The 25,845-nt window shown below is 41.4% G+C and overlaps 1 long non-coding RNA gene across 3 annotated transcripts in view; it reads left to right on the top strand.

Moving 5' to 3' along the window:
* LOC147238638 (uncharacterized) overlaps positions 1–25,845 on the top strand; it is a 96,357-nt gene that overhangs the window by 41,739 nt on the left and 28,773 nt on the right. The window contains exons 3-4 of one of the 3 annotated variants that reach the window (XR_015111807.1): positions 1,113–1,255; positions 5,573–6,273. This is a non-coding gene — a long non-coding RNA (uncharacterized LOC147238638). Of the gene's footprint in view, positions 1–1,112; positions 2,203–5,572; positions 6,274–25,845 lie in introns of those variants that run through there. The other 2 variants (XR_015111808.1, XR_015111806.1) reach the window with 2 other exon arrangements.

Genomic DNA, 25,845 nt, shown 5'->3' with positions numbered 1-25,845 from the left:
TAATGGTAACTTTCCCTAAGTGTTGTTTTTGTTTAAAGAAGAGATTTCAAGTCTGCGGGCAGTGGAACAGTCGAACCATGAGCTGCCAAATACATCTGACCTGCTGACCACATACACCATGGCGGCTTCCAAACCTCAGGGCATACTTGCCAAGCAAACCACAAAAACAACTAGACTGGTCTCCTATGACCAAATAGACTTGTTATTTATCATACATGCTAGCAGTTCCCACGCTCAAAGTCAAACATTCATAATCACGTTAACCATGTGTGTGGTAGCTGCAGTGTTTGAGGCCTTTTTGTCCATTTAAGGAGTTTAAAAAAAAAAACGACAAAAACATGATAATGAATATTAAGCACTATGTTTTGACACTGAAGTCCCAAACACATGATGCGTGTTCTCTTTGTGATGTTGTTTTCTGGTTCTTCATCATAAATGACTGGGGACAATGTGGTATCAGACAGCCTGACTACTCTAAATGATCAATATGGGATGGTGCGGTCCATAACAAATGACTGTCATGGGGCACTCATTCATGACAATGAAAACTCATCCTCCAACTCTGTGAAAAACACAATTCAATCATTTTTCAGCTCTGGGCAAACATTTACAGTTCAAAAAATATATCAAGAGGCATTACATCACTTTCCAGACACGAAGCCTGTCAGTGCAGAAGCAGACACACACAATTCTCTCTGACCTGAATCATATAGAGTTAGTGCAACGCAGACCTTGTTGCTCCACACAGAACTTGGAGTGTCACAACCCTTCTTGAACAGGAGCTACGAAAATCAAAAAAACGTCCTCTGGGCAGAGCTTGTAAAGCTTGAAGCCGCCTCTCGATGGACTGGAATATAGGAAGTTTAGAAACTCCCATATACATTTATTCTTTTCTTCTGCCACGGAGATTTGTAGCAAGCCTACAGGGGGTGTCATCACTCTAAGAAAATCATCAAGCTCTTGCCTCCTTGTAGCTAAAAAAAAAAAATGTTTTCCTAATGTAGTTCTACAAACAATAAATCAGTCCTGTTGGGGTTGATGTTATTTGTACTCTTTTCTCTCATTTATTCCTTCATATTCTCTCTCTCTCTCTCTCTCTCACACACACACAGAGTCGTGAAGCTGGCAGTGAACCTCTTAAGTAACCATTTGTCATCCTGCTGTTGCATCTTTGGAAAAATCACAGCCCATCACAAACGGCATGCAGAGAAACAGTCATGCAGCAACCTGAACAATGGCCGCTTTTGAGTCCCAGGTTAGCCTATTGAACATCCCATACTCCTGTGTATATATATCAAGTTGTGTTTTGCAACATAAAATGTCTAAACACAGCACTCGCTCATTTTTAAGCATGTTGTGCCTCTTAAAAAGGTTTTTTTTTCCCAAAGCGTGGCTAAACCATTTGGTGGTCATGGACATGAGTAGGTAGTTTAGTTGTTCATAGCACAAAGTTAGCTTTGTACTTTTAGTTTTCAGATGGCCTTTTGTTGTGGGAGTGAAGATGGCTGTGTAAGTTATGTCTGTTCGTATTGGTTTTTCTTTCATGTGGACATGCTGGGGAAAAAAAAAAAGGTTTCCAAACCGGTTCAAAGCTTTTGTTTGAAGAAAGTATCAAACATCATATTGGCCAGTTTTAATTTGCTCTTTATGAAAACCAGTATTTCATTTTGCAAAGACCAAATACATGGTTGGTTTTAAGAGGCAAGAGGCACACAGACCATGCGAAGTCTGCCAGAGATAATAAGTAGAGCAAACTAAAACAATTCTATCTTTCCAGGCTTTTTGAAAATTCCACGTTTTGTTATATTGGTGTTATTTTCATGTGAATGCGGGTACCTACTTGGGTTCATGAAGCGGATGTCTTTGGAGTAGGTGGTCCTTCCATGTCCTCTCCTGCAGTCACACCAGTGCGCACACTCGTGCCCTATCTAAACAGGGTCTTGTTTGTTGCCGTGTGGTGCAGCTTTAGTACATGCTTGGCATGTAATGATCTTTTCCTCGTTTGCGTCAGGCTTTTAGATTTAAAAAGAAAATAGATCTATAATATAGCAAATTGAATAAATTCAGGTCCAGGTATAAAAGGAAAACTTGCCATCACGTGGATTCATGAATACTTCGGATGCATTATGCTGCACAGGAACCTAATTTCATCAAACTGACTTGCTTTGCGGTGCTGATGATGCTCTCCAGAGGACGAATTACACTCAATGTCCCTCTTTTAATGCAATGTCAACAATGTTTGTTTAAGTGACAAACCCCCAACTTCTTGGATGATAAGACTTGAATAAACGTAAGCGACAACAGAGTAAGTTTTGACTTAACTCAATTTATATGTAAATGTAATATTGTCTGTGTAATAAGCTTATTGTATGATGTCAGCACTGGCCGGGTTGCTTGAGTGTAGTTCAGTATCTTTGTATATTCTTGAGGACAGGCAGAGATTTGCATTGTTGGCTTTGAATGTGTGTTAAGAGCTAGAAGAACAAGGGAACATCTGTAAAGAGAGAGCGACGAGTTGGTGTTTGCTTAAACCTCAAATAATGAGTGGCCTCTCCTCTGTGGCACTGCACTGGAAAGGACCTAATTATTACTTTGACCTTGTTGTCACTGTAGCTTATTTAAAAGCCAACTAAAGTGGATGAGGACTGTAAAAAAAAATAAAAAAAAATGACCGGTGTACGTTGAGGCCTTTTGTTTGGGCTTCAGTGTTGCAGGCATTTAAGTTATTGTCATGGAGGCAAAGATGTTTGCATGTGATGCCACTCAACTCAGATTGCCTTACTTTAAAGCACAATACCAACGGTGTCGTCATTATGACGACAGGCATCCTGGATTTGTGTGTGTGTGTGTGTGTGTGTGTGTGTGTGTGTTAACTGGCTTTATCTCTGTCAATGGTTTTTTATGAGAGGAGGTTTACTCAAGCAATATTGTCAATGTTTTTAATCCACTAGTCTGGCAGCATCACTCCATGTGAGTTCTGAACCAAAGCAATTATGCTCATTACTGCGTCTGCATCCTGCCTGCCAACACAGAAAGCTTTTTCTGACTTTGTACCAAAGTTAAACTGGAGATTGGCAGTGCCTGCAAAATCCATCTGACCATTCAACATCTTTGCTTGGAGCATCAGTCCGACTGACTGCTGCTACTTCAGCCCACAGCATCAGGTTCAGATTCAGATTGGATGGTTTAGACCTTACAGTTAGTAGTTTCAAAGGCCAAAACCAAATTTAAGTTTTGAATGCTGTGATCAGTGGCTTGAATATCTTATTTGTATTGCAGTCAATCATTGTAATTCTGGCCACTGCATGACAAGAAGAAAATAAGAAATTGTATTGAGTAGCTTTATAAATAAAAGCCATTTTCCACTGTTTTTCTGGAACTGGGTCACAGAGTAACGTAACCCAGACGTCCTTCTCAACAGCAATGTGCTCCAGATCCTCCAGGGAGACCTCAAGTCTATCCTTGGTCGGATGAGCTAAATAATCCCTCCAGTGTGCCCTGGGTCTACCCCGGGACTTCCTACTTGGAGGTACCAGAGCAGTGTCTGGGAGGCATCTTACCCTGATGCCCAAATTACCTCAACTGACTTGCTTTCTACTCCCTGGTCCCTCTGGATGTCTGTGCTCCTCTTCCCAACCCCAGCTCCGACCTCCCAAGGGTAGAACCAGACCGGCTGTCTGAATCTCATTCTTTTAGTCACTACCCACAAGTAGACACCAGAGCTTCACGTTGTCCTCTGACCCAGTTGGTGAAACCCTGAACTTAATTTCTCTGGAAGCTCTGATTCACTGCTTCCCTAATCTGTTGCCTTTGTAACTCCAGCCACGTAAAAACAAACGCCCGCTGACAAAAGTTTGGTTAGAAAATGCAAACAAGTACAGCTTAGATTCATTTGTTTTCAGCTGCAGTGACGCACAAAAGGTTTCTATTTCTGCTCAAAAAAAAAATACTGTAAACAAACAGCACTGATTTAAGAAGATGATGTGATGGAAACTTTAGAATTGAGGGAAGTGTGTCTGACAGAGACAAACAAAAATGGATTTAAGAGGGCAAGAAATAGTGGTGGATAGATCGACCTGGTCAACAATCGCTTCATCACCTGATGGCGTAAAGGCTCCAGTGGCATGTACGTTGGAGGGATAGAGAATGGAAGCAGAGGCCCTGATAATGGCGGACTGTTGGGGCTCAGGAGAGGAGTGGGAGACATTAGCCAAATCCAGACGGATCACAAGCCTCTGGATGCAATCCAGTTTTGCGGGGCTGCGATAAGGAGGCTGATTATGTGTCACCCATCAATTCACCCGCCTCCCACCGCTGTCTCCCTAACCATAAATCCACTCATGACAAGCTCTGCTTTTCGGCAATCACCCCTCGCTACTTCCTCCCTCGCCTCCAGTCTGCTCACTTCCTTCTGTACTATCCTCTCAGTGGTGTACTGCAGAGGGAAAGTGAAGAAGAGGGATTAAGCAACTAACTGCAAGGATTGGGTCCCAAGTAAGAGATTTAATTGATAGATCCACACTGACAGAGTCAATCTTTTTGATAGGTTGGGGCGGAATGTGTGGGTGTGTCTAATGATTTATTCAAAGCAATGTTAAAGTCAAGCAATTAATAGAAAGGTCAGGCGCAAGAGAGCAATTTCTTTAATCTCTGTAAGATTATGGATTAATAGGTCACATCATAGTTCTATCTTCGTATGTACTGTATCTGTCATAGTTTTTCCATTACACAAAACCCCAAAGCACCTTTGTAGAGGTTTTTAGTGCTATCTAATGAATTTGAGATGTTCTACCAGATAATCTAAAATCCTCTTTAAAAAAAAGTACTGACACATCTCAGTGTAGGTTCTAATTTAACACATTTACTTGGAACAGTTTTTTTGTTTGCATTTCTCACAAAGCTGTCAGTGCCAACATAATATTTTTCTTTCGTGTACACGCAAAGTTTTCTTTAAATAGCCACTTCAAAGTGGCATCTGCAAATTATAGCCAGTTAAATGCTTTTAGCACTTATTAATTACATTAGGAAACCAAATTGGGCAGCCGAGGTTTGATTTATTACTCGGCTAACTAGTTTTGTCACTCTGGGAATATGCAGATGGGGGCGGATGTGGCGATGTTCATAGAGAAAGATGGAGAAAGACAGCGTGGCCAAAATTGTCCTGACCCTTCCACTCATGCTAACCTGCATCGAAAAGGAACAGAGTCCTCTTGAACCCCCCAGGGTGAAGTTGAACACATTCTTGAGATGACTAAGGGCAGAGGGATAAGTAATGATAATTTGGGGCTCACGGGTCATTTAATCTCTCCTCTCTGATGCTAACAGGTCTCCCAGTGCCGTGTTCTTGACAATTTGGAGCAAAGGATGTCAGGAGAATGCTAATATTCAGAAAATAAGCACAAAATCTTAATGGTATCAAGAAGCATGCCAAATAACGACATACATAAAATAAAACCAGTAATAAAAATAGATAAACTAAACCTATGTTCATATACACACTACATACATGCACACCAGCTTTCAGAATTCCACTGAGTGCAGCCAAACCTGTTTTCCATTATTTTTTGAACAGAAATGTCTTGGTTCCTGTGGGTCTGCACATTTCTCGTCACCCCCCCAAAGTGGAGTATGTGCCCGTCACCAAATCCAGGAAGGTGAAACAGATATGTGAGCACAGAGTGAGTGCAGTATAGCGACAGTGTCGTGACATTAACACAGCAGCATCACAGCCTTGGGAGCATCTGTGGAGGCAGAAAGCCCAGTGCTTTTCTACATTCAGAGCAAAACAGACAGTCCAGCACTTTTCTGTGACACTTTGGTCATGAAGCACAGTTAAAAAAATAAAAAACACACTTGCATCGTCTTCGGAAAGACGGAAAAAAAGAAAAACGTGCACCTCTGTATTGCTCGTCTTCTCCATCACGTTCAGCGCACATTCCCATGAAAAAGCACGGGATGCTTTGCGTCTGACAGGTGAAACTGGCTGTTTTTGTTGCTTTTCATCATTTTTGCTCGATATAGGAAAACAATGATGAGTCATTGATGCTTTTGGTGGAGTGACTGAAAGGTTAACCATCTAATCACTGAAATTAAACAATAAACCCCCGTTAGAAGGAACATTTTTGTGTAATGGGATGCTTAAATCTTGTAAGTCTTCCTTCGGGAGATACACACTTTCCTAGTAGAAATACTCCCAAAATGTCTCCCTGGAGTTAATTTAATTGTCATACATATTTTACATCATGTAAGCTGGGCCATTAAATTTCACATATCTTTTTGAATGGATTCTCGCAACTCTTTTTCGGTTTTGCTTTGATGAATGGTCACGAAGTAGACTCTCAGCGTTTCCCCTCTTCAAATCCTCCCGTATGTGCAGCCCCCAGTCATGGCCGCCCTGTCTAATAACTCTTCCTATGTTTAAGCAAAGTGTATGCCTAATAGACTGCTCTCACTTCACACATCAGGGAGATGCCGGAGTGAACCGAATGTCACTGTGCATTTATCTCCTTCTTGTGCCCTGACCAACCCATCTACGCTGGGACCATTATTTAACCCGAGAGAGGTCAAATCCTCCCTGTAAGGCTTGAGCGGAGCATGAATTAAGCTAAATAGTGTAGCCATCCATTAAAGTAGCCATTGACTGCTTTAAAAGCTCTTGGAACACTACCATCCTGCATTGCTTTATGGGTGTCACGGACCAAATGGGCTGATGGCGGGTGTGCCTGACAGCATGTGTGACTCCCTCACCTGCCAGGGATTGGGTTGAAGGGTAAGAGGAGGATAGGGGGCTGCAATGCTGCTGGGTCAGCACTTGGCATACTACGAGGGAAGTAATGAGCCTTGGAGAGAGATTTTCCCCTCTTACTCTTTGCAGTCTGTGCCTCATTTTATATTCGGGGGAGTTCATCCTGTTGTGCTTCATCTCTTTATTTTCAGTCTCTTCTTTTCATTCTTTCTGTAATTGCTGTCAGTCTGGATTTTCAATACATTTTTTCGGTTTTGTGGTTGGTTTGCAGGAATCTGACAAAAATAGGGAGCGTTACATTTCTCCGGCATTTAGCTTGTTCGCCCCTTTCCAAATTGCAGAAAATAACCTGTGAACACCTGTTAGCATCTGGCTTTTGTCTGCTTATGAGGAAAAAAAGATTTGTTCAGCATTCAACCCGTGGTTAAATGGGTGTTTACCAGCTCCAGCTCTAATCAGCATTGACAAAAATGAGAAGAAAACAACAAATCTTGGTGTACGCAATCATTTGCAGCCCGCTTCGAGTGCTTCAGATCAGATCAACATATAACGAGGCGTGGGGGCTCCACTGTCAACAACATACATGCATGCTATGTATGAAAGATGGCGCCTCCTGCGGTAAATCATTCAACTTTCTGCAATCTTGCACCCGTTTGTGTAACAGTTGCAAAATCCTGTAACATTGTAACTTAAAACATAAAAACTCCTTTTTAAAACCGTTTTAAAACAAATTTCCGAAAATTAAAGACATCTGAGCGGGTTGAGGGTTCCCTCTTGCTTCCTGACTGAAGCTCTATCAACCTGCAGGCATCGACGTCACAAACAGCACGAAAAGAGAGATGCCTTATTGTTAGTTAATCAGCTGTAAACTGGATTTCATTGTTAAAAGAAATTCAACCCAGCTTCTAACATAATCTATGTAGAACATTCTCTTGCATTTTGGCTTCCCAGTGAAAGAATTATGCTGCAGGCACGCTCTATGCAGCCAACTGGACAGCTAAATATCAATCTTACAAACAATGGAACCAAGATCCGCAGCTGTGACACCATATTGCACAGAAGACATGGCAAGACATTGCATATTTTACATTCGCTCGACCATCTGTGATGTATAAATAAAGCTCCGGACATTCAAGTAACCAAAATGATTTTTTTCTTTCTTTTTTTTAACATACATTGTTACAGGAAGCTTCATTTGTGCTCCGAAACTTTCATCTTCTTAAATACCATTTGTGCCGTCTCAGAAAAATATTGGTTAACTCTCTTTTATCGGATTACAAGCGCTAACTGACCCCTCTAAACTGAGAAAAGGCCAAAGCATGATCCATTTGAGCTGCTCCAGTAAGCCGTCACAATGGATCTTGGCTCTGTCAATTGAAAGCCCAGCTAATATCGGGGGATAAAATAAAGCACCAAATAAGACAGCTACCACAAACCAGATTATGGCTGCTCTTCTACCAACATCAATTTCAAAGCAGGTCCTCACAAAGTGTTTTCAGTTCAGCTTGCGAGGCGGTTAGAGGCAGTTCAAGGGGATCTCCAGTGTGATGGATTTTCATGAGGGTCCTTTGCATAGATTATTTCACATTTCCAGTGACCTATGAGGAAGCAGCTTGACTTAACAATGATCTACACATGATTTGATTCACACGCAATTAGAGAAAGGTGTGGGTATAGAGGTGTACATGAATCAATAACTTCACCAGGGAAATCAGTCATAAACTGTAGCTGAACAGAGGGGATGTATGGATTTATTGATTGCTTTGCGACAGCACCACTCTTTCAATGCGCAGTAGAAGAAGCTGGAAATGTGCGTTGTGTCAACACTGGAGGACACAATTCAATAAATATAACAGAGTAATTTCCATGTTGGCGTATGCGAGTCAGCTCCCCCAAACGCACTTTTGGCTTTATACGTCTGCTCTCCGACGAGGAGTAAGATCTGGCAACCTACCATCCTGCAAACGGCCCTATTATTTTTGCTTTGTACTCTCCGTTTTCTTTAAATACACAGACTTTATCTAGCTCCAACAGCCTTGTCTGTGTTTTCGCCTCCTCCTAACTACTTGCCCGTTATAGCTCAAAAACTGCTGCTTGCTACTTAATCAGACATCCCCGCCCCACCCAACCATCTCCTGCTCATCAAATGTTTTCCTTGACTCTGTATTTCAGATTGTTGGTGTTTGTCTCCTCTGCAGAAAGGTTTATCTTAAAGCTATAGTGTTTCAGTTTTACATGAAAATGAACATCCCTTACGTTCAGGCTCTTGACAATAAATTCAAATTTGTCATTGAAGCTCATGGCAGCCGAGTAAATCTTCGTCTTTTGTGGCGTTGCTCAAGCGCCTCTGAGGATTCTGGCCGAGCTCCTTCCGGTTAACTATCTGCTCCCTGGTTGTCCTGCCTTTACTGTCCACACGTGGACTTAAATATCAGATAATCTCTTCAAGATCATCATGGCCAAAATAATTTGTGCTATCTATTATTGTCATATTCAGAGAACATTTTTGCCATATTTTTTTTCCACTTCAATGTGAGTCAGTTTATGGAGCAATACCCTCATCAATTAAGTTGTTTTGGAAACGAGATGGATTCGTAGGTAATATTTACAACACTGTAAGTACAATAAAACAGTGAAGCCCTCCGCCAAGGTTCATTTCTTTTGTGAATTCAACGGAAAAGTCAGGGAAAATTGGAGCTTTTTAACCAACGTTTACATATGACCCAGTGTTTGATGAACGTATCACCTTTGAGCGCCGTGTCCTCTCCAAGTCCTGGATGTATACGTCTATCCAAATGTATGGATGCCGTTAAAACATCAATCCACACAAAATACACACTAAAAGAAGGTTACACGTTTACACCCAGTGCCTGTTTATAATATTAAGATTACTTGGCCACGGAGCTATAATCAGATGTGTGTCGGATGTGAGTCATAGTCCGTTCACATAACTTTAAAGTGAAGTAAAACAGCCACAAAACAGAGCAAACATAAACCGCAACTTACACTCGGTTATTACTCGGTGTTGGTCATATATCATAATTTGAGGGTAACATATAATGCTTCAATAGTGTTAAGTGTCTCTACCCATGATGAGATGTTTTTTTCCATTGGCTCCATGCGCTGCGGCTACAGAGAGCGCCACATTAATTACCTCAATGTTGAGTGTTAATCCGCTGTGACATTCTAAGTACATGTGGTGGCTGCCAACAGAGGGCCAACATCTTCTTTGCAGTCGTCAGGGCCACTAAAAGTAGTCTCTGTGAGTGAGACAACACTCAGGTTGACATATCATTAAGCAGTAAAATAACAGGAGATCAAGGTACATCAACATTGAGTATCTTGGACCGAGACGAGCTTTTCTCCAGAATTGGGCTGCAAAAGTAGTACTTCTGCATAAATGAACCGGTCTGATTCTGGGCACAGTTTGTGCTTATAGTGTAACATTCTGTAAATGAAGTGTATAAGCTGATTATTCGAGGGTTTTTTTTTTTTTATAATTCAATAGTTTGAGCATATTGTTTTTTAATTACCTTCTTCCAGATTGACCCCCAGGTCCCCAGACAGAACCTGGAAGACATAAACTTGTTGGTAGCAACTAGTAACAAAAAATAAATCTCAAATTTGGGCCTTTTCCCTTCTGTTCATCTTCCTGTACTTGATACTGATAGGGATTTTTGGTTTGTGCATTACTCTGATGTCACTGCATTGCCACCTCACTATTAACAAACCGGCTTCAGATCCAATATGCGAGGCCAGTACAAATTTACCCAATGAACGGTCCTGTTATGCACCAGTTGTAATGTCACCAGCAGGAGAGGAGGAGAAGATGGCAGGCCTTCTACTGGTATGACTGAGATCACCAGAATTTCTTTGGACGTGTCCAAAGTCTGAAAATATTTTGACTGTGGGAACTAACCGAGACAGTTCGGATCAAGCTGTCTGTACAATGCAACAGCGTAAGTGCCTTTCCGTCAAGATTTCAAGAATGTATCAGGTGATTAATACTGGATAAGCAGAATACCTGTTTGGAACCTCATGTGGGATATTTTCTCGCCATCCAGGAAAGCCTAAAAGTACATTGGCTTGATGGATCAGCACTTCCTGTCCTCAGATTGACCACAAAGAAGTTAGGACATGTGACTGCTAAGTAATCACGGTGCTTTTATGTTCTGTGCACGCTGTGAGGTGGTTGCCTCTATTTCACTCCTTACCAGTGCACTACCTGTGACAGCACAGACGGATTGAAGCTAATGTCTATTCCATAAACACTGAGTGATGTTCCACTTCAAATTTTATTACTGCGCTCCGTCGGGTTAACCATAATGAAGAAAGGCAAAACCACCCAGTGCAGCCAATCAAAACTATCATGCATGTATGAGTCATTCGTTCGGCTTCCCACACAGTTCAGTTGAGGTCACACACTCACAGAATATTCCCAATTTTGAGATCATTGTCCCGGTTTCCTCCTCAAATGTGCACCCAAATGCAAAAACAAGAGCTGAAAATGGCTCGACTCAAACTGTATCTCATTCCAACATCGGTGCAAATATGCTCACATATTATGGGTAATATTTTTCACAGCCTTTGCCCAGCTACGGTCTACGTGCCACACTGAGCCGCCATACCAATCAATGGACAATACAGAACAGCCTCTTTGCAGAAATTGTTGAAAAATGTGAAATTTTTGGAAAGCTTGGCAACATTTCAATATTTTACTCCCGCCTGCTTACCAACTGAAACTACAAGTTCATGTTGAGTTTCACAGATTCATCTCCTCACTGAGCAACCGCAACTGTTTGACACCCATACGATGTATTCGATAAACGATAAACTCCATCACTTATCGACGACGATTATCGTTAATCAATTAAAAAGTAAAACATCCGCCCCCATCCAAAACCAGAATATACTGGGGCATGACATTTGAATTAAGATTGATTTTAGTCGCCGCGTTTATCAATGGCATGTCATTGTTAAGCCATCCGCATTGAACGACCAGTTCAGTAGAGCGCACGTGAGTCTGGTCGTACAATGATGCCCACACTCAGATGTCTATGCGTGACTGTTACATCAAGGCCATTGAGTGAAGCGACACTTTTAAGATTTCCTTTGATAAGAAAGGCTTTTCTAAAAATTCCAACCACACAGAGTTTTTACAAACGGGGAGCGGCATGGTGAATTGAATCAAAAACCCTCTCTTCGCGAGGTCACACAGTGCTAAGCCAGGGAGGATTTAGTTGAAGCGCCTGGGCTGTGGGCTTTCATAGCTGTTAGCAGGCAGTTTGACTGTTTTCTTTCTCTCGAGATTGTTGAATGATTAAACACCTCCAGCTGAAATTTGTAACGTTTTGTCATTTAGAGTATTGAAATAAACAGCTGCAAGTGAAAATGTGAAATGACCTTTTCTTTCCTTTCGTTAAAAAAAATGTACGTCTGAACTATCGCTGATTTAACTCCCCCCCCCCCCCCATTTTCTTTTTTTATAATCAAACAGAAGCTGATTCCTTCAACAAAAGACAGATGTCAGTCAATTGTGTCTGATCTTCTGTGTCACTCTGCTTATACTGCAAAGGCTGTTTGGCTGTGTGATGTTGAAATGAAGCTGAGCTTTTATCACAGCTAAATGGGAGATGAAGGGAATCTTTTGGAACCTGTAGGTTGGTTTATTGTTATTGGTTTGTGCTCATTCAAGGCTTACATAGACTTGTGCATTTTTCATGGGCTGTGAGGAAAGAGACTCCCATTGCAACCCTTGAGAACCAAGAGCAGCTGTGTTGTGTGTACAAAACTGTAGTGCACTGGGAGGGCTGGGTGGTCTGAGCTCAGAGAAAACACTCTAGGACAGAGATATATGGTATTTAATCAGCCTTGTAACCTGTTGACATAAAAACCCGGCATGTGCCTGATACTAGCACACACAACAGTGGCAGTGAGCAAAAAACTATTGTCATTTCTGCTCGGTGGGCACGCATGCAGCCCCTCAAGCACTTTCTCCAAACTCCCTGCCTGCACTCGCTCGGCAATTTGACCGAGGAGACTAAACATAGTTAAATCTCTTCCAGAGATTTGAGATGTGCCACGTGTAGGCGGTGGAATTCCACAGTGTTTTTGGGAAGATTGTGAACCACGTACACGTGAAAACTCTGAAAAATTATACATGTTTAAAACTCGGGAGTACGCTTGCACTTATATCTGTTGGACTTCCAATTTAAAACTACTTTTGCCTGACACCACAACCAGTGAGTGGTCACGGCCAGTACTCCATTATCAATCGGGGGGGGGGGGGGGGGGATGCTGCTGCTGCTGCTGCTGCGGATGCTTTTCTGATTTTCTTCCTCCCGAGGATTGCGTGTTCTGTGTTCTTGTATCACATGCACACACCTGGCTTTTGTTTGTGCTGCCTCTGAGACTAATTAAATGCCACAGAGATACCCGGTGGTCTCCTAATTGGAAGCTCTCGAGATTGAACCAGAGGCCCAGCAGAAAGACACCAGAATTACCTCTCTAGTCAGACCGGTGTTTATTTTACCCTTAAAGACGCTTCTCTTCATCCTGTTAATTTAACAGTCCGATAAAATTGAAGATCCTTGGAGGGGCAACAAGAAGGCTCGAGTGCAATGTTTGCCTGAGGAGATGGGAGGCCACTGTAGAGTGTCATGGTGTAGATCTCAGAGATAAACAGCCTACTCGCAATAACGTTCTTCCTCTCACTAAGAGAGCAGGGCTTGATTATTACCCCGCAATGGTTTACCAAAGTTGATATGAGTTCATAACTCAAGTGGGTCTTGGCTGAGGAGTCATCCCTCACTTCTCTCCAGCTGCATCTCCAGCTCATCCAAATAGGTTTGCCTCAGTTTGCAAAAAGGAAAAAAAAACAAAAAAACGGCGACAGCCAAAATGCCGAGTACCAGGCAAAAGTCCAAAAAAACAACGGGAGATGTCACGCTGCCGGTGATGCCCACTCATTTTCGACATTCTGTAAAAAGCTATGTAGCTGCAATTACAGTCATGCTGTTCTTGCTTAGAGGGGCAGATTCTGCTTCAGAAAGCACACGACTGGACGATTGAATCCCAGAACACAACTTTTACTCTTCAATCCATGTGTTTTGTTTTGTATTTTGAAATATTGGGTCAGAAAATGTTGATGGATTAAATAATAATAAAAAAAAAAACTCCAATTTTTTTAATGCTCTCTTTTGTCCTCTTTGAGAAAAAGATGAAAACTTCTATTTCTGACAGTTTTTTTTTTGTTTTTTTAACTGACGCGATTTGAACAGCCGTTTCAGTCACCGCCATTTTCTCAGATATTCACAAACTTTGTCTGTGTCTCTGGTCAGCGTGCAGCCTGTACGATACGAGCTGAAACTGAACAGCAATTGCAAACATGCGTAATGTGTCCTCCATTGCCATCTTCCGTTAGCATTACGTCCCCCACTTTGCCTTTCTTGATTTAAAAAAATAAAGTTTTCCAAAACCATAGCCTTATTTTTTTTTTTACAGCTGTACTTCAATGCTAACTTGAACCAGTGGCTGCAGGAGAGACTTGCATATTGCTGCGATGCCATAATGAATTGTATTAGGATCCTTGGTTAAACTCTTGAAACTGCTTTTCATCAGGTTCCTCATTGAACCTGTTCATTGCACCTTTTGTGCTGTGGGCTTTTGCTAAACCTGCAAATGATCCTTAATAATATTTGTCTTTAGCTTTTAGGCTGGAAAGGAATAGAGGATTTCAAAATATGATTCATCATAAGATAATGCGGAGGGTAATAAAGAGGAAGATGAATTATTGGACTGTGACCCGTGCTCGTTGTCTGAGTTTAGCAAACCCCTCTGAACTAATCGGTCATGAATACCATCATCTGCAAGAAAGAAAAGTGAAAAATTTCCTTGCATTTGGCAGTGTGGAAATTGTCGATGTGCACACGTGAAGAGATGGTTACATTTCCTATGATTTCAGTAAGGGCAGGAAGAGCTAAACAAACTGGTTTTCCCAGGTAATGTGGTTTCTGCTGTTAGGGGACCTTCAGCACAACAGTAATGAAGTAATCTTGAAGAGAACTAAAAAATAGCAGACAGGTAACAGATAAAAGACAAAAGAAGTGCCAATATAGTTCATTTCCTCCCACAAGATTAAATTAATGTGCTGTATTACCGCGTAGCCTGGGCTCGCTGCAAACTAACGACTAAAGGATGTGATGCGTGTCTGCTGGATGCAATTTTAGATGCATGCAACATCACCTGACCTGATTATGCATGAGCCACACGTTCATAAATATATTCTCAACATTTTCTCCATGTTTCAGAGAGTATGTTGGAGTTGCAAGTGTTGTGGAATTAGATACCTATATTAAAGAATGAGGTAAATACTGTGTGGATTATTAGCTGGAGGAGCTTGCTGTGGCAACCACCTACATAGGCTGGATTTGAGGCCTATCTTTGGATGCCACCCTGGAGACTACATTGTTTCTAATTCCCTGAGAGTTAATGATACGCTTATGCTATGCAAATTTTCCTCGCTGTTTTTAATTGTAGCGTTTGCAAGGAGCCCACCTGACGTTCCTCCCCCACCTTTCTATAAAAAGCTCAATATTCATCACAATAGATTTGTCAGTGTCTTTATAGGAAAACTACCACTTCAAAACTTGTGAGGATCTCAAGCTATTTAAAATATTTTGCGACAACAAAGCCTTTGGTTTATCCGTTGGCTTTTATTATATCCTGCATTTCAACTCTCCGTGGATACATCATCGTTATCGTCCGACCGGTACGTTCTGTGACTCTGCTGCTATATACTGAAACAGTTGTGGTGAAATCCGGGATTTGGTGTAGTGATATCGCCTTCTGGGCACGCTGCCTCATGATGTCCACCCCCAAATGCTGCTCCTGCCACTTTACCATGCATGATGTAATAGCGCATTATACGAGAAGAAACTGAATACACGACAATGTCAGAATTCAGTCATGGCGGCCATTCCCGTGCCAGACATCTGTCAACAGCCTCTGGAGTAAGGCCGCAACTTATTTTCATCATTGATTTGAATGTAGTGTTATTTTGTATGAATTTAGTGACGAATTGTGACGAGTGAAATGTCGAGAAAATTTGAAAAATGCGCATCACAAATATCCGAGAGCCCAAAGTGATGTGTTCAGATGGCTTATGAATCATTATAATAGACAATCATCCTGATATTTATGGCTCTGGAACCAGCAAATGTTGCCTTTTTTCTGCTTGATTAAAGACTGAAATGATCAGTCAACTATCAGAATCGTATGCAGATGATTTTTGTTTTGACTAATCTGTTAATTGTTGGAGCTATTCTCCGGAGGCGACAGTTAAAGTTTCGAGGCTTCTGCTTTAGTCAGGAGGTACAAGACATCCTCTTGAATTTGCCATGAATAGTGTACTGTCCAATTAGCGAGCCGAGACACGAGCGGCGAAGATAGATGGTGAGAGTGCATTCATCTGATGCGATGCGCCTCGTCGTTCACGTGTACAATTGATTAGCATAAATCCTGCTGGAACATGCTAAATATCTCTTTGAATGCTAATAGAAATCACAATGCTTCTTGGTATGGATCGGAGTTCCAGGAGTGGGAAATTGTTACAGCATATGTGTTGAGGTTTAAGCTTCCATTAGAGTAGAAATGATATCATTTTTCTAAAGTTTCAAGAAAGCTCTTGATGTTCTGACATTTGTCTTTACCCTCTAAGCCTGTGTTAAGACCTCCACAAATCAGTGCCCCGTTTTCAACATCGAGGGGATTTGATTGGAGCCATATTGGAATCACGTCGGCCCCTAGTCTCTGCTCAGAAAATCTGAGACCTCAGCACAGGTTCTAAGCAATTTTTAGATATTCCAGTTCATGATGAATATACTTTTCTTACATAATAAAAGGATGGACATTTTCAAAATATTTGCATTTTCATCTCAGTTCTGCAGAATCGCGTTTGCATAATTTTCTCTGAGAATTGTTAGCTGGTTCTCAGGTTAATAAACACCCTCCTGCCTGCATGCCTTCCTTCTTTTAAATGCACCGCCCTCACTCCCTCTGTTCTTATTCCATCACTCATGCTCGAGCAGGTGGGTGTGCTTCCCAAAGCCTTCGCTTCTCCATAGCTGTCATCCAGCTTCCCCGTTGCCATCAGTCAGTCACACCTTTTCATATTCAATAAACACTTTATTGGCATGTCAGTTGATCGTGTGGGCCTTAACTTGTGAACGGCCACTTTATTTCTATAAGATTTATGAGAGTGGAGAGATGATGGGAAATGAGAGGAGGGAAAGACGGGCGCTAAACGTGAACCAGAATTATCGTGGCTCATGGTGGGCACCTCAACCTTGAGGCCACCGGGGCACTCCAACGCTTCTCGTTTGCTGCTCTTATTCTGGCTGTGACAAATGAGTGCACATACTGGACTGCTTTGTTTTGATGGGTACCTCATAGTTCCACATCTGATGACACGATGGGATCTTTTTTTTTTGTTTGTTTTTTCGTTTGTGTTGGTTAGTATTCATGTGTTGGAAACACATGACCTGAAGTCTCACGTCGTGTGATCTTGTGAACGCAGCTGTCAAAGGTGACGTGATGAGGGCAGACAGAGTGACGTTGTCAATGCAGAGCAAGAGGAGGCGCCACAGCCAAACCAAAGATGGAGGAGCAGAACTTGCTCTCCACTTGTTTTCAGCACGAGTATAATTTCCTATGATGGAATCCATCATCGTTACTTAAATGTTTTAATTGAGTTAATATTGCCTTTTCATATCCAGTATATTGTTAGCGTTGGTTGTGTAAATCGTCGCAGATGAATGCACTGGATTTAATCTGTAAGACATGGCCTCAGTCGGTCAATTTCAATTGCATTGATTTGGCACTTCATGTATCAATACATCTCAGTATGAGGTGCTTATGTTTATTTTCTGGCAACAACAAATTGCCCTCGTTGCCGTTCATCGGGTATCGCTTGCTCTCTTTGCCACCCGCCACAACTCATGCAGAATAAGAAGGCCCCCGACCCCCTCCCTCCCCAGCTTTCTGCTCTTCGTTTCCTCTGAAGTTGGCAGAAAGTGAAGATTTGACGTTACAGCAAAACATTGTGAAACACACAGTCACTAATCTCCTGAGTCACATCCGGAGATGCTATGGACTCAGAACACCTGCAGCTTCAAGCGGAAATGTCATCCTCCTCTCCACGGTCGAAGCATTGTCATTTAATGAACAACAATCAGGTTTGAAGTTGCAGTCTTGTTTTTTTTTGTTTTGTTTTGTGTTTTTCCTTTTACAGAATCTCACAAATGAGATGCCTCATCAGCACCGCTGGAAATATCCCCTCCGTCTCTTGTTAGGTGTTTTTAATACATCTATCACCGTTCCTCCTTGATGCTTAAAATACAAATAAGAATTTTATACTGTTTTCGAACTGCTTTCAAAACAAATTATTTAAAAGGATATATTGCATCAGTCATATAAAGTAATATATACCAATCAGCCAAAAGATGAAAAACATGTCAAGAAGAGTCAGCAAAATCCTCACGGAACATGCACGTCATGGCCCACTGTTTGACATACCTGTGACTTATCTATAATTGAGTATAGCGTGTGATGAATTGCGCGAGTGTTGCTTAAAAATGAGCCTTTTTTGCTATTAGTGTTTACCTTATGATTGAATAAATATTATAACATTTATTACTTTGATTGAAACCCTTTTGTGGTGATATGTTCCTTCAACTTCAATCCCGTTACCAGACAGTTTGAGCACATCAACGGGGAAATGGTGAAGGCAATAAACTTGGTCTTTCCACTGGCGCTTAGTTTCCTTTCTTGGTCACACAGCCAGATATTCATTCCCTCTATCTGACATAAACACTTTTTTTTTTTTTTTTTTTATTCATCGCTCTTACGGGTGCCAATGATTTTGAGCTATAGCCTGTAATTACCGTCTCTGTGGAGAACATCTTTGAACTGGTGTGTTTATACATGCAATTTAAGCGGTTGTCTTGCATGGTTTTAGCATGCTATTGTGGTGCATCACTGTAACCGCATCCACCGCAACAGTCTATAAGAGTTGATTCATGCTGAATGTTAGAAGAATCATAACAATTCTGTGACCAACGTTCATAATGTTGAAATGAGTCATCGAGGACGCGAGATTCTGGCCTTGCGCACACACACACACACACACACACACACACACACACACACACACACACACTGACCTTCCTGTAAATCTCGCAGTTTACCTCAATTTTGAATTTTCAAGACTCAAAACAGATCATTCATTGGCTGATTACACACCATTTGTGGATAGCATGGCCACGTTTAAATGACCTTCTCTCCAGTCCCGTGAACTGATGTTTTAATGATGCATGAAATGTGCAGATTAGCAGTGTTAGTTTTATTTCAGTGCTCCGCGCCAGCCTCAAATTTGGTCATAGGTGCTTCGATGTCATATTTATGAGACTCAAGCTGTCTATTCAAAGAGGACCTTTTATATTCTTCACATGGGAACAGGTCAGCAAATGTCAATTTCAATGATTCATATTTCATGTCAGAATTGAAATGTCTCAGCCATCCATCATAGGGTGAAAATACATTCTAGATTTCTGGAACAAAAGTTACGAGCTACATTTGCTGTACACACGGGAAAATACTGATCTCCACCCCTGATTTCTTCGGGGTGGGGACAATTCATGTAAAAATAATTTGAAATCGCTTCCCTCAATTAAAATTCCAACAAAGAAATAGCCTTCAGGCACTATCAATAATTAGAGAGGAAAATAATTGAGTTACTTCGTAAACCACATTTACCTTAGAATTCAAATGAGCTGAGCTTGTTACCAGGAAGTCGATCATATCTGTCAATTTTCTTTGGGGCCAAGATGCTTCATATCATTCTGGTCCCCTCTTCATCAAGAAGAAAGAAGTATTTCGCAAATTAACTTCACGTGTTATTCTTCCGCCCTGTTTTTGATTGGACTTTTTGAAGGAGCTTTTAACTGCCCCGAACAAGAAGTCTGAAAGTGATTGGAACTCGGTGAGCCTCCTTCCGTCCTCCCATTGAAAAGACTGTGTGAGGCAATCCTGAGGGGCTTGCCTGGGCGTTTTGACAAAAAAAAAAAAACAAGACAAACAAGAGCAGTCCGAGACAGTAAACCTCCGCCAGCCAAGGCTGAACAGTCCTCCAAACGTAATGTCTCTCAGCATGTTGTGTTTAATCACAAGAAGCAGACTCTCACCAGATTGCATTCATTACTACAGATTTTAACTATTTGTGGAGAGAGAGATTATGTCAAGGGGATAGTTCATGCACTTTGTCTGCCCTAAAATTGAATGGGCCCCTCCTTGGCCTATGTTACAGCCTTCCACCATATTTAAAAAAAAAAAAAAAAAAATCAGCCTTGTTGTTTTTATTTAATCCTGCTGACAGACTCAGAGACCTTAGACCTCCGCCAATGGCAATTAAAAAAAAACAAAACATAACAAAAAATACGAGGGGGCACAAACGTGTCCCGTGGCAACGTGACGTCATCAGATGCGGAACAATTTCAAAATCGAATCAATTGTTCCTCAATTCGAGCTCCATTCTTGCATATTTAAAAAAAAAAAAAATCCTTCCTCAACCTTTTGAGTTATCCTGCTGAAGACAAAATACAAGTGGTTGGTTACGCTGACTCGTCAAAAGTGTGTGTGTGTTTTTTTCTTTACTATTAAAAGCATTTGGTCTGACATTTAAGAGGTTCTGCCTCTATGGTGCGGGCTACATTTCTCCGCTAGATTATCACCCTGGTAATTTTTGAAAAATGTAGCTGTGAGTATTTAGATGAATAGAAAACTTGAAATGCGTTGCACATTTTGAGATTTTTAACTGCCTTTGCAAATCCTTTTTGTGAACCTGGGAACGCAGCAAACAAAAGCTGCAGTGACTGCAACAGCATGCAAACACTGAGCCCGTGAGAGTGAGAGCTGTCTCTGCTGCTGCTACTGGAGTATTGGCACCTGCTTAATGGATGTGTAGTAAATGACCCTCGTTCTCCAGTGTTTGTCAGCATTAACGCCATTCCTCTCTACTGAGAGTAATGCCACAAAACTGCCTGTGTGACAGCCTGCGGTGATTTGTCGCATTTCAAACACACGGCATCATGACACTCCAATAATGGACCTGCGTGTTTTACTCAACAAATGGCACGGTGACTGCCATGATGGAAGAAATTGGCTTCATTTTTATTCAAGCAAGGCTGTGCAGGGTTGTGCAACAGGGTAAGGACAAGGTACAAGCGTGCCATCATCAACAAAAGATGGATCCATATTGACAATGAATTAATGGAGAGAAATTGAACGCTGTTGGAGTGTGTGCACCTCGACGGCCCGACTCCTCCGACCAGCTGCCAATAGCTGCTCGGTAAGATGCAGAGAGGCCATCAGCCTGGAACCTGAGTTAGCCTTCAGTTTAAGAAGTCCTGCTATGGCCTTGCAATATCTTTAACTCAATAAACTCATGCAAGTTCAGAATACAACATCATTTCCACAACGTTGTTGGTTTAAAAATCACAATTTTCACGAACTACCTGTATTTGTGTTCCTCAGTTTAACGTCATTAGAAAGCCCTATTTCTACAACGCCAGTATCACCTAGGGACCTTTGGTAGTTTGCTCAGGATCTTAGAAACTTACAAATTACCAACCTTAATTCAGTAAAAAAAAAAAAGGGGGGGGCAGTCGATAATCGCAATCTGAGTCAAATCGTCATTTCTGCAAGGTTTTTACGATCTTTTTCTGTCGAACCTCAAAACACAGGCACCGGAGCAAGAGCTCTTCCTTAATATGTTCCCCATATGATGTTATGCACCATTTTGTCAAATTGGTTTTGTTAATGCATGTCTTTCCACTGCCTGTTTCTTTTTTTCTCTCTCTTTCTTGGCAGTAGCCATTGCTCTTGTCATCACAAAGAAAATGGTGATCTGGAAGGAAATGTCACACAGAGCCTTGTATATCCCGGGAATAATGTCAGTAAATTACAGATTTACCTCATCCTGTGGGAATACGCCTCATGAAACATTGGGTGGTAACTTGTGAAATACATGAGGTGCTTGGAATATATGCTCTGTGATGCATCCAGTTTTAGTCTTGCATTTGATAAAGATGGTTTTCAAAATTCCTGAAGAAACCCACCAGCCTATGCAGTCAGCACAATTCCTGACAAGCTAATCATGTGTTTATTTTGAGGCGAGCTGCTTGACCCAAGCAATTGTTAGCTCTGAAAATGATGTGCGTGTGTCTATAAACTCGGTAATCATCTTGCAGATGGACTTGTAATATATGGCTTGGTGCTGTGTCGTCCTCATGGTGAGCTTAATCAATTAAATGGAGTGGAAACTTTGTCGACATCAGCAGATCCTTGTCATGTGAATCCAACTGTGGCTCATCAGAAGGACACAAAAGCCATCCCTCGTGCCACTCCTCCACACGTTCCCCCCGTCACTGTCACACATCGTTCTTTGCGCATACACTGTTGCTCCTGGCAACTGCATAGCCTTTGTAGACCCGGGGCCACAAAAAAGCAAAGTTATTTAATTAAATAATCACAGTAATGATTAACAGCCTGTGAAATGAACAAGGAAGAGGGTGGATAGCAGAGAGGAAAGGTGCCTTTCACACATTTCTCTGCTCCTTGACCAATTTGGATGAAGCGGGAGCGCTTTCATGAGGGGAGCCACAGCGAATTGTAAATATACCTTTGGTCAAGTGATAGATCGCTTATCACTTGGTTGTTTTTTTTTTTTAAACCAAGAGAGTTTCAGTTCTGTCACTTTTTCAAACCAAATATACTATAAATGTTTGGTATTATATTAGAATAAACTTCCCGCCCAAGGACTTGTGGTATAAGTTTGATATGTTAATTGAAGGTTTGCGAGAAGGTAGAGCTCCTGTTCCAAAACTTTTGTCCCCACAAGGTAAGCCTGACCTTTGAATTAAATTTCGACAAGGTTTGGAAAATATAAAGCAGTTTCTGTTACCTTAATGTCAAGACAACTCTCCTGAACTGGAACAATTTCAGAATCCTGCTAAAAAGTCACAGGGTGTGAGCTCCACTGCAGTGCTGCACTGAGTTTTTATATGACTGGAAGTATTAAAAAAAAAAAAAAAATCCTTGAAAATTTTCAGGAGGCGCCAGACTTTAAGATTCACGCCGTGTGCAGTGAGGATGTACCTGATATTCAGGGTCGTTGTCCCTATCCAGAGTGTTGGTCGCAACTGAGCGTCGCATTGTTGCACCTCTTACAGACTGAGAAATAATAACCAGTTTGTAAATGGGGGGGGGGGTCCCCAAATAACATCTGTGTCCCACCAAAACAAGTGCACTTGTCATGGAGTTTTAGAACAAACCATTTAAGGCAACATTACTTACGCTTCAATTCCTTTAGAAATCTTTCCTTAATGGTCTTGTAAACAAAATAATGCAACGGAAATGAGTTTTTCAGAACTGCAACACTGCTCAGACTCCCACTGGCAAGCAATTTGTATTTGACAACTCAAGCAAGCAGTCACAAGTGTACTTTGTGTACAGACATTGTAGGAGCAAACACATTGGCCGGCTGGATGTATGGGCTTGGAAGCCAGATGCTTTGCAAGCACCCAGAACATTGCGCTTACATGCCCTCTGTGGAAGCAAGATAGTGAGAGTGCAGAGAATGAAAGGGACTGGAGGGCAGGGTAAGACAGAAGAAAGGGTGAATTAAATGAGGTTGAGGAGCAATGTGCGAACTGGAGCCGACGAAGAAAAGGATCAGTTGAGAGAACAAAAGTCGAGCTCGCAAAGTGGAGGAAAAGAAAAATGATAAAGAAAGCACACGTTATCAGGTGCTCAAAAATCTGTCGTATTCACAGTTTGCGATAGTGAACTTTTCTCGTGCAACTCCATAGCAAGCAGGCAAACCAAATATATGAAGTAAATTACAGTCTGCGAAAGCGCGCACACAAATATTTCCTCTTTCCGTTTTGTTTGAAATTAAATGGGAGAAATGTCCATCAAGAAGATCATGACTACACCCGTAGGATTCCAGGAAAACATTGAATGAATGAATGAATGAATGAAGGCTTTATTTTGAACATGAGGAAAAAAAAGCCTAAATCAAAATAGTCAAGACAACAAAAATATGTCCACCTAAGATGTTCGAAAAGGTGTAGGAAGAAGCAGAGGCTTATTCAATCCTACCCCTTCTCCTTTCTCGGTGATTAACAATCATCTGTTGATTTCAATGTCCTGTCTCTACGCATATTCACAAATAACTGTATGTATTTAAATGTATGTACCAGCACCTCATGAATATAAATATTTATTTAGGTACATATTTACAGACAAAAGCAAATAAATAATGTAAACAAACAAGTGAATAAATGATCAGTGAAAGCGCCTGGTGATCGTCAAAGCCCTTCCTCCTCCCTGGACCCTGTGAAAGCCATGTTTTTGGACCGCTTCATGAACGGGGTCATGCTTGGACGTTGCTTGAGCTCCGCACCCAACCACAGCTTCACTCCGCATACAGAAATGGAAAACTTTTTTTCATGTTGTGCGGACACGAAGATGTTTTAGATTGTACTCCCCCCCCCCCCCCCCCTCAAATTTTAATCCCATCTCTGTTAAAAAAAACAATTTTTGAACATTTCCAGGAAGCAGATTGTTTATTGCTTTGTACGTAATTTGTGCCATTGGAAAGTGAACCAGATCAGTGAATTTTAATATGTTTGATTTGAAGAACAGTGAATTTGCGTGATCTTTGTAACCGGCATTATGAATTATCCTTACGGCTCTTTTTTTTTTTTGCAGTAGTGATAGTGATTGGAGTGTACAAGTACTGCCCCAAACCTCTGCACAGTAATTTAAATAATGGTAAAACCAGTGAACAGTAGAGAATGTGAAGCGATTTGTGGTCCAGAACGTGTTTCGCCTTGCTGAGTACTGAGATGCTTCTTGACTGTTTATTTTGTACATGTTTTGAGTGCGATTCCCAGTTCAGTTTGTCATCTATGATCACACCACACATTATTTCAGGCTTGGTGTTTTTTATACACCTGTACTCACAGTTGAAAGAAGTTAAAAGGAAAGCCATGACATTTTGGGGCAGATTTGGTTCGTATGGTTAAATGGTTTGCTTTGTTCACGTTGCCCTCTAATAGTTCCTATTCTGGATTTTGCGATTCCTATAATCTTCTACCATTTCTAGTGTAGGAGGTATATTTTCTTATCTCTAAAATCCAGTCTTCATTTAAAAAAAAAAAAGAAATTATAATGAAGTACAGTAGGGTCATTTCAAAAAGATTTCTGAATGAAATTCACAAAATAACAACAGTAATGTAGTTGACCATGATATAGAATTATATATCCTATCATGGAAGATTTTCCCATCCCAAACTCCTGACCTAGGGGGACTTTTTGTCAATACTGGTGATGTTCATGAAAAAAACAAAACATGTTAAATCCAGTGATGGATCACAAGATTTAAACACTTGTATTTAGTGGTATTTTCATGGGGAGATGAAAATTATCTGTGTAGGTCTGTCTCGGAGTAATGCCTTGTTCAGTATAGGATACTGAACTTCACACAGCCTCAAATGCCCAACTATTTTATGGCATCGACCTAACGCGCAAAACCCGCCATCTTATAAAAGCTCTGTGATTACCTTCTGTATACAATGTGCATGGCAAAGGGACATTGGAGCCTTTTGGTAAACATCCACACTTGAAGCTCCGGACCAGAGACCCTGAACAATAAGCTTTCCAACTTGTCTCCTCGGTCTTACAAGCTTGAATACATGTGGCGTTCTGCAAGTCATCCAACTTTAACGGCATGTAAACATTCCATATGCATAAGTACAACTACAGTCAGGGAGAGCTGAAGTTGTTCATTTGAATTGTCTGTTCACATGATGGGCAAGCCTATAAACTTGTCTACCCCGTGGAGACGTGGTGTGTGTTCTCGCGATTCACTGCAATACCACTCGTATCAAAATACTGAAAGACTTCCATATTTGTTTCTGCCAGCTCGTGGCTCGAAAAGTGGATTGGTGGTGTGAGCAGTGGAGAGAGTGCCACTCTTT

This window comes from Aulostomus chinensis, chromosome 24 (assembly GCF_037954235.1).
Source record: "Aulostomus chinensis isolate RoL2024-O1b breed Wild chromosome 24, RoL_Achi_v1.0, whole genome shotgun sequence".
NCBI lineage: Eukaryota > Metazoa > Chordata > Actinopteri > Syngnathiformes > Aulostomidae > Aulostomus > Aulostomus chinensis.
Note: the sequence above shows the minus strand (reverse complement) of the source record. Positions and strands in the feature narration are given on the sequence as shown.